Raw genomic sequence first — 14755 nt, 5'->3', positions numbered from 1 at the left:
TGGTTAAGCTTCAGGAAGCACTAAGTTTACTCTTTTTGGAACTCTGCCAAACCTCCATATGAACCAAGTTAGATAGCCTGCTTGATTATGGAAGATAAATATCCCTACACCACTAGTTTGCCAATAGTTATAAGCAAACATCTGTCCAATATGTAAATGAAATTATTCTGGACAGGTATACTGTTATAGATGCATATGAGACCAGTTAAGTTTAGCTGAGCATGACCTAGATCAATAGAACTTTATACATGACCAGTAGACTCATGAGCTATGATAGTCGTTACTCTAAGTCACTAAATGAGGAGATTAACAAATCAATATGTTCATAATATAATGTCTATTATCTACAAATATGGTATATCACTTAACTCATCTTCTTAATTTTTATCAATAGTTTTGAATTGTTCTGTGTGGAAGTCCTTTGATTTATTTCCATCTGGTAAATTTTAGTATCACTGAAAATGACATTACTTTAAAATTTATTTTTCTAGTTACTTGTCCCTGGCTTAAATTATAAAATTGATTTTTGCATATTGAACTTGTATCCTATGACTATACTAATACCTTTGTATTAATTTTAATAATTTATCTATAGGATCTTTGGAACTCTTTTTTTACAGAGTTATTTTGTGACACTGTTTATTTCCTACCTTTTCATTTCTTAGGGGGTTTTTTGCACTGTGCAGAATATTTAGTACAATGTTGAAAAGAACTAATGAAATAGTCAATCTTAGTACATTTTATGTCTCTGATAACGCTTTATTATCTTTTAAAAATGTCTTCAAATTCTACTTTGCCTAGAGTTGTTACTTTTTATGAATGCCATCTGAATGTATCAAGAGCACTGAATTTATCAATATGATTATATAATTTTTGTTGACATGATGAATCAGATTCAGTTTTGAAAGTGATAAACCACACTGGCATGCCTGAAATATATGTCACTTGGATATAATGTACTTTTTAAATAGTGTTGAATTATCTTTACTAGTACTCCCTCTGCAGTTTTCCATCTTTAATCATCAAAGAGGCTGATTTGCAAGTTCCTATTGATGTGATATCCTTGTCAGATTTTTGGTACAAGAGTTGTGCTAGTCATTTTCTGTTCTCTGAGTTTGTATCACACTGGTGTTATTTCCTTTAAAATGTAGTTGAATTTACTGTTTAAACTATTAAGCAAACTCTGAATTTTCAACTTGAGCTTTGCTTGTTTCTAACTCTCAGTGAAGGGACCTGAAAACATTCTCAAGTCCATGATTCAGTCCATCTTATCTCTCACCTCCTTCAGATTCTATCAGTGATCTATTGTGAGATTTTACTGTTCCCTTCATTATCAAATGAGCTAACAATCAAACAAGCAGATTTATAGATATAATGAAAGGTGAAGTTACAGCACTACCTGCTGTCACTTTACCCAGCATGACCAGGTCTCTTTGCCAAGGGCACTTTCAAATTGTACCTGAGAATATCGTTTGAGCTAAGTTGAGATTATCTCCATATCCTCCCTCTTCTCTCCTTCTTGACTACCCCTTCTCCTTCTTCATTTTTTACTTTGGAATTATAAGTTTTAAAATAAATGAAAATATGCAACTTATAAAAACATAAGACTTTATCTTTAATAGATGATAGATAAATAGATAGGAAAAAACTCTCTTCTCTTTTTTGTTTTTTTCCTGTTAGTGGAGACTATGGTATGCCAACCAAATCCTTGTTTTCAGGACTAACATACTCATTCTCCTGTCACTGACCCACATGCAATGGTTGCTCAATGTGACTATCTCTGAATGGCCATTCAGCTATAGAGCTTGCTAAAAGATTGGCTGAAATCTTTACAGCAACTGCATCACAGATCAACTCTACCATTTGCCTTATTCTACTCCACTCATTTATTGGTGTTGCCTCTGAACACATACCCCAAGTAAATTACTGGCATGCAAATTGGCATTTTATAATCTATTCCAAGGGAGCCAAAAGTCTGAGTTACTATTAGAAGTGGTACATGGGCGAAGACTCTAAAATGAACTTTTGGAACTGAGTCACTGCTGGGCTCATAATGAGGAAACCACCACTGGTGGAAAGGAGAAGCCTGATAACACCCAGCTTTCTGTAGTAGCTCCTGGAGTGGAGATGACCTGCAACAGGGCCACTGAATCAGTGGGGAACTGAGTGGAAAGGAAATGCATCCAGGATATTTAGAATGTTGGGGAGCAGAGAAGTAGCCATTATAACGCTTAGGAAACTGGAAGCTTGCTGAGAGAGGTATTGGAACCTTGGGTTAATCACAAGTTAAGGCAAAGTATGAAAAAGCCAAAGAACTCCTAGGCAGAACAATTTGTTTGCTCATTCTCATACTGATGCAAATCAGTCATTTCCATTTTTTCCTGCGGCATGAAATGCTTAGTATTCCTTCTTCCTCATTCTTTAAGTTCTCTTCCTCTGAAACACATATAGAGGACTGTTGGAACTTTTCGTTCATCCTCCACATGCCTTTCACTCATATGTTCGTCTTTCTCTATTGTATTTTGTGTAATTGATCTTTAATATACATTTCAGTTTATAAATCTCTCTAATTTTATCTAATCTGTTATTTAAAATTATGGCAATGTCTAGTTTTTATATCTACAAACTATAGTTCATTTTCAAGTCTTCCTATTAAAAACAACTATATCATTTTTTGCTCATTTTTTATTCTCTTTTCTATCTGTAAATATATTAAACAAACTCGCTTTGTGGCTTTATATCTGGTGCCCTTCAGGGTCTAAAGCTGCCCTTTTGTTTATCAGATTATAAAATCAAGTTCAAGGGACTTTAAGTGGGGAGGGTTTTGTGGCTCTGAGGGAGATTTTCCTTTGCTATAGCAAGGCAGTTATTTCAGAGACCATTTTAATGTAAATTCTCATACTGGGATTTACTAGATTATCCAAGTAGTACAAATTTAGATCCCAAACCTATGTGACAACAGACTTGACAATACAAATTGTTAAAGGAATTGACTTTTTTTTCTTAAAGGAATTAAGTCTTGTTCTCTTCTGTTTTGTTTTGTTTTGTTGAATCTCAGGAAAATCCTGTCAACTTTCCTTGTCTTCTCTTCCTGCAGATACATGGAATTTTCTAGACCACCAATGCTGTAGTCCTGTAAGGACCTCATTCTATGCAGAAGTTTCATGTCCTACCTTTACAAGGCCTCAAGCCCCGGCTTAGGCTCCCTGCATGGCTGTGGAGCCCAAGCTCCCGGGCACTGAGACTCTTTTAAGATACCCTTGACTTCAGCAGTCACCACTCTAGGCTTCTAATCCCTTTCCATTTCATTCTTCCTCCTCCAGCTGCTCATTTTCAAGGATATTTGTTATAGTTTATCTAGCATTTCTAAAGCTGGGTCAGTTTTCAGGACATATACATAAATAGATGCACTCATGTGTATTTTAAAGTTGAGGAGATGACAACAATTTTCCTTCTAAATGCTTCCTCCTAATTATGGCCTTCCAATGAATAGTAAGTTTAGATTACTTGGCATCATCAAGCTATTTTTGTTTTAAATAAAAGATTCTCAGTTTATTTCAAGCTGCATCCAAAGTTAATAATTACTGGTTTAAATGTTTGAAACTGTGCAGGTAATCAAATGGAGTGGACTACGGGGTGAGGGGGTCAAAAAAAAGGAGAGCTTGAGGGCTTAGATCTTTTTCTCTTTACTTTCTTGGAGATACCGCCTGGTAATTTTCCTTTGGGGGGTTCTCATCCTTCCCCTTGTGGTTTTAGGTTGATACTATTTAGAACCACCAGCTTCAAACATGGTTTATTTTGCTGCTCTTATCAGTTTTCACACTGATTTTAGATCCTCAGTTACTAACGCTTTCTCTAAAACTGACTCTCTCCTTCTGTACTCTTTCAGAAATTCTCTTCTCCACGTTGTTTGCTATTTTGGTTTTGCAATTGAGATACGCACCTCATGCATATCAATCAACTCAAATGTACGCTCCCTGGATGTTTTTCATCCACTCAGACCAAAATTTTAATGAGAAATATCTTCAGTTTCTCAGAAGTTCATCTGTCCCATCTCACCAAAATGAACAATCCACTTACAGTCCCAAACTCAAATGCCCTTGTTGACACCCCATCCCTTTCCTGTTTCCAGTCAGTGACATGCATTTTACTCTTGGGTGTCCATTTTCTAATGATTATTTTAAAAGGCCACCCATATCCACCTTAATCTCTTGTTGCCTTACTCCATACCTAGCAACATTTCAAGGAAGAGGCCTATTTATCATGTGACAGAGCCTTGTATGCTTTTATAATATCCCCTGTAATATTTAGAATATATCTACATAATCAGAAAAGAATGAAAAATTATTTTGTGCATTTACATCAGTCTATGTATCATGAGATTTTTATGTTAATAGAGGCTAAAGGAATACTAAAGTTTTTCTCACATTTCTTACATTGGTAGGGTTTTTCTCCTGTATGAATTTTCTGGTGTTGAATAAGAGATGAACTCTGGCTGAAGGCTTTGTCACAATCATTGCATTTTTATGGTTTTTCTCCAGTATGTGTTCTCAGGTGCTTTGCAAGTGATGAGCTCTGGCTGAAGGCTTTCTCACATGGTTTACATTTGTAAGGTCTCTATCCAGTATGAATTCTCTGATGTCTTACAAGAACTGATTGGTCACTGAAGACTTTCCCACACTCTTTACAACCATAGGGTTCTTCTCTGGTATGGACCCTCTGATGTTTAATGAGGGAAGATGTATCATTAAAAGCTTTGGAACATTCCTTACATTTATAAGGTTTTTCTCTAGTGTGTATTCTGTGATGTTGAATGAGGTATGTACTTTGGTTGAAGGCCTTCCTGCATTCGCTGCACTCATAGGGCTTTTCCCCAGTGTGGATGATATGATGTTGAATAAGTGCTGAATGGTGGTTGAAGGCTTTCCCATATTCATTACAGTTATATGGTTTCTTTCCAGTGTGAATCCTCTGATGCTGAATAAGTGATGATCTACAACTGAAAGCCTTTCCACATTCACTGCATTCACAGGCCTTCTCTCCAGTGTGGATTCTCTGATGTAAGAGAAAGGCTGAGTAGTAACTGTAGGACTTCTCACATACACTTCACTCCCATGGCCTTTTCACTGGGTGAACTTTCTGGTGTTTAGTTGGAGTTAAATGTTCCTCACTTCCATGATAAATCTTAATAGGGGTTTTCTTATGTTTACTCATAACAAGCCTTAAATCTTTCTTCTGATTAACTTGATGCCATTCTAATGTGCCTTCACATTCCCAGGTTTCTAACAATCTGCATCCCCAGAAATCATCCTTTTTAAGTCTGTCTATTAACAGTTCCCTTTCAGGTGATACCTCTTCATAAGCTTCCTGCTTTGAAAGGAACTCCTCAATATCAGGCATACATTCAGAATCCCAGAACATCAGGTTCCCACAATCCTCCACCTTTATATCCGTGGTCAGACACCTGGGGGCAGAATCCAGCTGTGCCACCTTATCACGAATAAAGTCCATTTCTTCATCTTTAACTGTCATCAGCTCATGTAAATCAACAGAACGGAGCTCAACAGTAGGTTCCATTTCTTCTGTGCTCTGTTTTGGGGGTAGAGAAGCATCAGTAGTCATGGCTTCTCCCTCAACTTCGATGGGCAGAGAATCCATGATCAGCTTCTCTTCCTTGTCTTGCTATTGCTGACTTCCTCAGTGTTTACTGCTTCAGATGAGATGAACATGGACCTTCCAGGAATACATAACCTGCTGCTTTCTCTAAATCATCCAACTCTGATAGAAGCTCTCTGGGCTGTGTCCGGCCCGGGCTCTGCGTGGAAGCCAGGATGCAGTGGGCAGCGTTCTGCAGTGGGAGGGAGGTGCAGACAGGCCTCCCGCCAGACCCTCAAAGCTTGGGGAATCAGAAGGCTGGAGCTAGAATCTCCGTAGGAAGTCACATCTCAACATTATCAAGCTTTTAGGAGTAGTCTATTTGATAGACAAAAGAATATATCCTAGGGTATCATTTTACACTTCTTTAAGTAAATTAAGCACTTTTTCATAGGTTTGTTAGAAACATATTTTTCCTATAAATTGCCTATTCAAACCCTTTGTCCATTTATTGGAATGAATTTCCATGCTTTCATAAAAGAACAAATTAGATTTCTACTTTCCCATCTTATTGAAGTAAAGTAGCATATAATATACTTCTAATATTTAACAATATGTACAATTATAATTTAATGTACAATTCAAAAACATTTGTACACTTTAAGAAAATGTTGTATATTTTTAGACCCCTGAAACTATTTTTACAACATTGAAGATAATGAATATTTACAACATTGCCACAAGGATGACTTTTTGCAAGAATTTTCTCTATTTCATCACCTGGGTTTGTTTTTTTTTAACTTAGATCATTGTTCTTTTTAACATATAGAATTTTCAATTTCTGTTAGCCAAATTTGTCAATAATTTAAGGTAGAAGTTTTGTCTTTTCTTATCTTTTCATTTTTACTTCCTTGCTCAAAAAAGGCCTACTCCAAGGTTGTTTCTAAACTCATTTATTCTCTTTTTCTTTTACTTTGTTTTTATACAATTAAATTTTTAATACTGCTTGAGTTTTGTGGGGGTTTTTGGCAGTAGCCCAACACACTCTATATGATGACAGACCATATTTTAAGTTAGTCAAAGATACCAGAATGTACAGTCTCATTTAATACGAAATGCTGAATTAATTCCAAATGAAATAAAATACCTCTTCTGTGGGATTAGCTGACAAAGCATATAGGAAGTTAGAGAGGATCCCATTTCTCTTAGCAAGTCTGTAAGGAACATAATATCTTAGTTCTAATATGAGATCTATGTTTGGAAGCCTTCCTTTCTCATATGTCCATTCAAAAAATGTGTTATTATATATTATTTTATTAACTGCTTAGTTTATTGTTGTTTTATTTCTTAACTGAAAACTAAGTTCAATCAAAACCACAGAAAAAAACAGACCAAATAATAAAGGGAATAAAGTAATAAAAATATCAAAAGCCCATCACTATTTAAAGTATATTAACTAAGTAGTGACATAAGAGAAAATGTACCTACATTGGTTCTAGCTTTTGATTTGAGGATGATATTTCTGAAATGATTTCTTTGGAGCATTTCCTTTGAATTTCTTTGAAGCTCTGCGTGTTATCTACTCTGGGTTAGACATGGACTTTACAATCTGAATGATTCATTTTCACAGAAATAGTAATTTTAAAGAGGTGGTAAGGGGAGCCCAGGTAAGTATTCCCATCTTTAACGAGTATGTCAGCGAATTTAATGAGTATGTTAATGAATTCAAACTACTTACTATATCCAGGCATATTTATAAATTTTGATTCTTCTTTTTTTGCAGGGGAAGGTTACAAGAAGATGGCCAGGGTGGGGCAGTTATATGGGGCTAGAAAACACATTATAGTTTGGGAGAAGATATGTTGACAGATTCAAGCCTCAATTATACTACAGTAGAGGTTTCTATCCACTTAACTTCTGGATAGAAATGTGTATCTTCCTACTATTCACGTCAGAAAGTGAGATCAAAGTGGTGAGGAAAATGGAAAAGGGAGAAATGAATGAAAAAACTATTGTTTTCAAATAGATAATGAAATAAAATATAAAACAAAGCTGAGTGTGGTGGTGCATGCCTATAATCTCAGCACTTGAGGGGCTGTGGCAGAAGGTTGGCCATGAGTTTGAGGGCAGGATGGGCTACATAGTGAGTTCAAAGCCATCCTCAACTAAGACTGTCTCAAAACCACCAAAAAAGAAAAAAATGAATAAGAGAAAGTTTAAGATAAGAACAGAAGTGGAAAGTAAAAAGATCAAAAGGGAAGAGAAAAAGACATAAGGACTCAGAATAGAATGGAAAAAAGAGGAAGAGATGTTAATATCCAAGAAAACAAGTGTGGGTAAGAGAGCTGGAAGGCTGAAAAGAAATAAAGAAGCTATAGAGCCTGGTGTTGCAAATATTGACAGAGGATTACATCTCATTTGTACAGTTCTCTCCATGGACCTTACCTTTGTTCACAAGTAAATACAAACATAGAAGTGCTTAAGTTACTGTAGCAAACATCCATAGGGAACACCTTTTTGAAATGTTACAATAGTCCATGTGGAGTATCTTTTAAATTCTATCAAATATGTACTGGATTCTTTTGGTTTGGGTTGACCATACAAACTCTTTCTTATGCTAAAAGGAATTTTTCACTCACTGTTAGTCTTGAGCACTACAGGGCAAGTTTCTCCTTTAAAATAGGTTTTAAAGCTTTACATGTAAAAATATGTAAGTTTTGTTTAGCTTTACAACAGCACAAATACAAATAAAATAGAAATGATTTTTCCTGTAAATTACCTATTCAAGTCCTTTGTATATTTTATCCAGATGGAAAAGGATAAGAATGTATCTTTCTATTGTATGAGAGTAGAATATTAAAATAATTCATTCAAAAATATGGACTTTTTTGTTATATTTCTGGAAAAAGACTTTTTCACTCTAGTAGTATTTTTACACTCCACAGGTATGAAGGAGAGCATATCTTTATTGCTTCTGTATTATGTAGGTGTGCTTGCTTTTCAGTAAGTACAGATTAAACTATGCTGGAAATTAAAATCACTAAAAATAAGCCTTGTTTGTCATACATTTCATGAAAGTAATCAGAAATGTGTTCTTTTCAAGGAGGGATAGGAAATCTAACTTCTAATTTGGGACAGCACGCAGATACAGGGATATTTTACCTCATTGCCAGTATTATTGAGTTTTAAGCCATATGTTCCTGGCTTTAGTTCACAATATTTACACCACTGGTGAGATGATAAAATCTGAGCACAGTGTGTCGTATATAGACTTTATCCAGTAACTCATTTTTATTTCAGAATATGTTCATCACAATAACTCATACGACTTAAAGAAGCTTTTTATAAAACAGGCATTCTGAGCTAAGATTACAGAAATAAAACTTGCTCTTCTATTTGTCTAAAAGAATGAATTAAAATAATAGTATCGAGAAGAGAAGCAACATTTATGAATTCATATATTTTTATCTTTCCTAAAGTGTAGGATTTGAATATATTTCCTATCCTTGGTTCTGGCATCTGAATTATTTCTTCTCCTACGCGTTTCCATATCCCACACACATCCTCTGCCCCTCATGTTCCAATGAACTGAAAGAGACTGCATGGAAACCGAATGATGTCTCTGTTTCAGCTCCTCTACCACCAACTGCGGAAAGAGGAGCAAGGATCTGCCAGCAGCTGGCTCAGTCTTCTCTGCTGCAGTATGGCAGGTGAGCAGTTGCTCCCTCTCAGGTCACAGAAAAAGAATTGTGTTTGGAATTAACCTACAGCATTGCCTACCCATTCTCAGTTTTTCACTCCTTACCTAGCTTGAACGCTTCTAAAGATAGAAGCCCATAGATGAAATTAGCAACACCATGACATCTACAAGTTCAAGCGCTTTGTTGAACAGTCTGTCTTATAAAACCCTGAATTTATGTCATGCCTAGGGACAATGATTCTTCACTTGTCCAAACTTTAGTCAGACTCCTGAACCTTTCTTTAGAACCATCTGTGCACTTCCTCTTGAAATCCAATTTCATCAAGAACCTTGCTAAACTTAAACAAGAACCCACCTCGCAATATCTGATAATTTTAGATATCTACTCAAGTTTCCTAACCTCACTGCCTCCCTTGATGATGTCTTATCACCTTGCTCTTAGATGGGTTTAACCACAATCATTCTTACTGTTGGTATTTCCTCTTAGTTAATCCCTGCCTACTCCTTAAATATAATACCTCACTTGTCCACACTGTAGTTTAACACAATCCCATTGCAATGGTCCTAAATAAACTCTTCCTTCCTGTGCTTTAACAGGAATGATTTTATTTATTTATTTGTTTGTTTGTTTGTTTATTTTTGGTACCAGGGATTGAACTCAGCACCTTGAGCTTGGGAGGGAGACAGTGGAACCACTGAGCTAAATTCCCGACCCCAATTTTTTCTTTAATATAGTTGTATTTGATTTTTAAGATCCTCATAGGCTATAAAATATCACACTGGCCTCTAAAAAGCTCTAAAAGAACTAATGGTGTTTGCAAGTTAGAGAATTTAAGCTAAAAGATGGCAGCCACCTCACCTTGATTTCCTTTGAAATTAGGGTTCAAAAGAAAATGTACTTGTTTGGCTGATTGGGAGCTGAAATAAACTCAAATACAAGATTCCTGATTTTGAGTCCAGTATTGTTCCCATTTTAACATGCATCCTTTCTCTAGACTAACTAGAAGCAAACCATTTGGAATATGTGGTTTGTCATTATGACCTGTTGCCATAATTTGATTCAGTAATAGTAAAATAGAATTTAGTAACACTAAGTTCTAATAAATAGTTATAAGTATCTTATTAGGTCATAACTGAAAATGATCTTTTTTGTTATTTTTAGAGCTGTCACTTAATTTATGAATGACCAAACAGTTATCTAGCTTTCTCATCTTTGCTCCAGAACTTACAAATAAATTGCATCAATAAAAAAGGAAGAGAAAACAAGTAGAATAAGAAGATAAAAGGTAACAGATTGAGGATAATTGAGGAAATCATGGCTAGAATTTCTTACCAAAATCACATGCTTTGGAAAAGGATCCGATATGTGCTACTCCTGGGTCTCCTACTTCATCATAGTAGTTTAGCCAAATTACTTAGCATCTCTGAGCCTCAACCTCCTGCTCTATGGTCAGGGATAATAGAAACCCCTATCTCATAGGCTCATTGTGAACACTAAAAAAGAAAAGTATGTAAGTTTTAATTTAGTGGATGGGACTGAAAAGATGCTCAAGAAAATTTCCTCAAATCCTAATACCTCATGGAGAATGTTTTCTCTGAAGGTCACACCTGGGAATTCTTCTGCAATCCCCTCATCCAGGTGTATCCCAAAGATGAGTCTTTAGAGAGCAGCCATGAGGAGCTTCCCAGGAGCCTCCATCCTCGCCCACCCAGACAGAGGTTGTGGGCTCCAGGTCAGCAAGTCACATCATGGCTGGCTTCAATGGAGATGAACCTTAGAAATAGCATTTTTTTTTTTTTTGCCACTGCAAGTCTGGAAGCAGATTGTGATATTTCCCACAGCTAGAGAAAGAAGCCAAGGCGGAGCATGCCCAAGTTGGTGAAGCTTCTTTACTATGTTAAAATTTCATATATATGAAACGTACATAGGCACGTGCACAGCTGGGATGAGCAGCTGCCCCACACATGTGTGTGCATGCAGAGTGTCTGCCTCTGTGAATGACAAAGGAGGAAATCTAGCCATCCCCAGAAAAAGCAGATGTGTTCTTCACTCTGGAATTCACTGTCAGGTTTGGCGAGAAAGATTCACTTTCCAAATTATGTTTTGCTTTGGCGAACATTAGCTTTTCCTGGAAACATAGTGACTAACAATACAGTAAAACTGTGCTGGACAACAGGAAGAGGACAATTGGAATTGAAAATGTAAGACTGGCTAAAGCTCTGGGGAGGCAGGGGAATCACTGCCACCGTTGTGTGAATGCCTGTGACCTCACACACACAGGCACAGGTCCTTAGTCAACGCTAGTTCGTAAATGAATAAAGAGAAATAAGTTCCCACATGAAACTCAGTCTACACCAACTTTGAAGAAAAAAGGTCTTATTTATCACCTCTGTTGCCCTAAGTCAATAATGAAAAATTGGTTTTCCTAACAAAACTAATAATATTATTCATAACAAGCCACTTTGATTTCTAGATTTTTTATAAACCTTGAGAAGGTGACATAATTCACTCAACAACATTTATTGTGTGTTTTTGTCTTTTGTTTTTGTTTCAGTACTGAAGGGTTGAACCCAACGCCTTTCCACTGAGCTACATCCATAGTTGGTTTTTTGGTACCAGGGATCAAACTCAGGACCTTGCACTTGCGAAGCAGGCAGCGGAACCACTGAGCTAAATTCCCGGCCCTCCATTGTTTTTATTTATCTTTCATTTTGAGACAAGATTTCCCCTAAGCTACCTAGACTGGGCTCAAATTCACAATCCTCCTGCCTCAGCCCACTGAGTAGCTGGCGTTGCAGGCAGGTGTCACCATGCTAAAGTTGGATATTGGGCTTCACCAAGAAAGGAATTCATACAAGAATTAGAAAATGGAGAAAAGTAGAAGCCATTTGCAAGCAGCAGGTAAGTGCGTGGGCTGACGGGCTTTGCCATGGTTTCAGGGCAGCCAGCTGTAAATCACTGCAGTGCTGCAGGCAGCTGAGATCCTCCGCAGCACATTTGTGCATCTTCTACACTTCCCAGTTTCCTGAATTCTCATGGAAATTTTTTTTTTTTTTTTTTGCCTTCATTTCCAACCTCTTGAAATGCTTTAGTAAAGTTTTGGTGTCCAGTATTGTATCCCTTCCTATACAAAATATGTAGGGTAGTTTCTGTTTCCCTGAATGGAATCACGACTGAAAAATGTTTTGGTAGTTTCCAAATATTTTAAATTTGAATAGTTTTAGGTGTGTGGGATTTTAGAGTTGGAACAGACCTCAGAAATCATCTAGTTCTATCTTCAATCCTGGGTTCAATTTCCAGTACCAAAAATGAGGGGGAGAAAATCTAATATCCAACTCTGTGGCACTAATACTTTGAAATACAAGTGAAATATGAGTGATCAACAAATATGGTGAATGTTAAAAAATTTAAAAATGATTACAGTAAGAGAAGTATTGCCATTCATCTCCCTCAAAATACTCTACCCATTTCAAACACATTCTTCCCATCATTCTTGCCACTTTCTGAAGCAGTTTTGTAAGTTCTCTTTCATGAGAGTCTTTTCATGGCTGCCTCAATGCCCTGAATCGATTCAAAAGTCAAAACATTTATGGCAGTTTCTGCCAAGTAAAAACATTTTGGTTGTCCTGACTTACCATATCTGGCACAGTGAAACCTCTGGATCTTCCCCAAAGTCAAAGTGATCATGAAAAGTAAACATTTTGAATTGGTTCAGGACATCAAGGCAGCCACAATGCTGCTAAAGACAATCAGGAAAGAGGACTTTCAGAACAGCTTCAGAAAGTGGCAAGAACAATGAGAAAAGTGTGTTAGAAGTGAGAGGGAATATTCTAAGGGAGGTTAATGATAATGTGTCTCTTATTGTAATAAATTTTTGTAAATTTACATATTCACTGTATATTTTAATCATACCTCTTTCCTATACACACCAGACAGTCTCTGCATGGAATATTTAAAAAACAACAAAAAAAAAAAAAGTTCAAGGGTGAGGAATAATGCTCAGTTTTCAACAATCTAGCATTACATTATATTTAGAATTAGAGTTTGATTAGAATACTTTATCATAAAATAATGCATGAACATGATTTTAAAAATCAAAAGCAACCAAAGATATGACTTGAGCAAAAGTCTCCCATGGATCGGTAAACAGTCCTGAGAAGCAGTATCTTTAATGACTCCATTGTCAGTGCTTCAGAAGCATATAAGGAAGCACTTCAAATAGTGATAATGCTGTGGAGAAAACAAAATAATATAGAGAGAAAATGATTTGTGGGAAGGCAGTATAGTGGATAACATAATCAATGAAGTCCTCTCTGGGAACTGATATTTGATCCAAAACCAGCTTGATGACATCAAGACATTAAATGTTAGGAAAAGGTCAAGAGAGCTAAATTACTGTCAATGAGGGAAGGGTGGTATTAGAGTCATGGACCCAGTATGTAATTGGGATTTTGTTCTATGCATGCAAGAAAACCATTGAAATGTGGTAAATATTATGATCAGAATTATACTTTTAAAACAGGTCTCATAAAACTCATTGAACTCAACCTGGTTAGGGGAAATGCAAAACTATATTAGAGTTTCCATTTCAAATTTAAGACCATAGCTCCAAACTGAAGTGAGTTTAATGCTGCTCACCAGTCATGTAACATTTCCCTGATCATTACCTCCTGTATTCTTTTAGAAAACTGCCCCCCCACGCCTTAAATCTCCAGTATGCCTGCCTCATCACCACTCTTGATTGATGACCTTTCTATATCACCAAGAAAATTTTAGCCATTGAACAGAAATTTCCACAGATTTTGTTAGCCCCATCTGCTCATCTACTAGCATCTGTACCCTATCTACTGTTTTCTTTCTTGGTTTTGTAGGGGAACTATATATCTCCCTAAAGGTAGTACTTCATTTATACACTAGATTTCATTTCTTCTTCCATGGATATCACTGAGGCAAGTCTGCATTTCTTATATTCTCATTGTTTTTCTTTCTGATGAAATATTACATCAGCATATAAATATGCTGTTGACTCCTCCATCTTAAAACATGTTATTAGTCAGTATTCCCCTTGTTGCACAGAATACCAGACACCCACAACTTAAAGGAAGAGAGATTTAATTTGGCTCGCATTTTCAAGGAATTCAGTCCATGGTTGTCTGGCTGTAAGCCAGAAGCATCATGGTGCAAAAGCATGGTGGAGCAAAGCTGTTTAGTTCATGGTGACCCAGAGGCAAAGCAGGGGAACAGTGCCATAGAGAAAGTCATGACTCCATGACCCACCCAGACATATCCAGAAGTGAGGGTTGCCACTGTCCAGGACAACACCCAAGCCAAGTAATTTGGCACAATCAAGCTTTAGCATCACACCCCATCTACAACTCTATTTCTTTGCTTCCTTTTGCAGCAAAATCCCCCAAAAGATTGGCCTATATTATTGATCTTCTCCAATACACCTCCCAGTC

At 36.6% G+C, this 14755-nt stretch overlaps 1 long non-coding RNA gene across 1 annotated transcript in view; it reads left to right on the top strand.

Moving 5' to 3' along the window:
* LOC110350838 (uncharacterized) overlaps positions 1-14755 on the top strand; it is a 312348-nt gene that overhangs the window by 167923 nt on the left and 129670 nt on the right. The window contains exons 2-3 of the long non-coding RNA XR_015444477.1: positions 9227-9305; positions 11851-12197. This is a non-coding gene — a long non-coding RNA (uncharacterized LOC110350838). The remainder of the gene's footprint in view (positions 1-9226; positions 9306-11850; positions 12198-14755) is intronic.

This window comes from Heterocephalus glaber, unplaced genomic scaffold, assembly GCF_053883595.1.
Source record: "Heterocephalus glaber isolate CG9 unplaced genomic scaffold, H.glaber_assembly_v1.0 deba00000331, whole genome shotgun sequence".
NCBI lineage: Eukaryota > Metazoa > Chordata > Mammalia > Rodentia > Bathyergidae > Heterocephalus > Heterocephalus glaber.
This window is presented reverse-complemented; position numbering and strand designations above follow the sequence as displayed.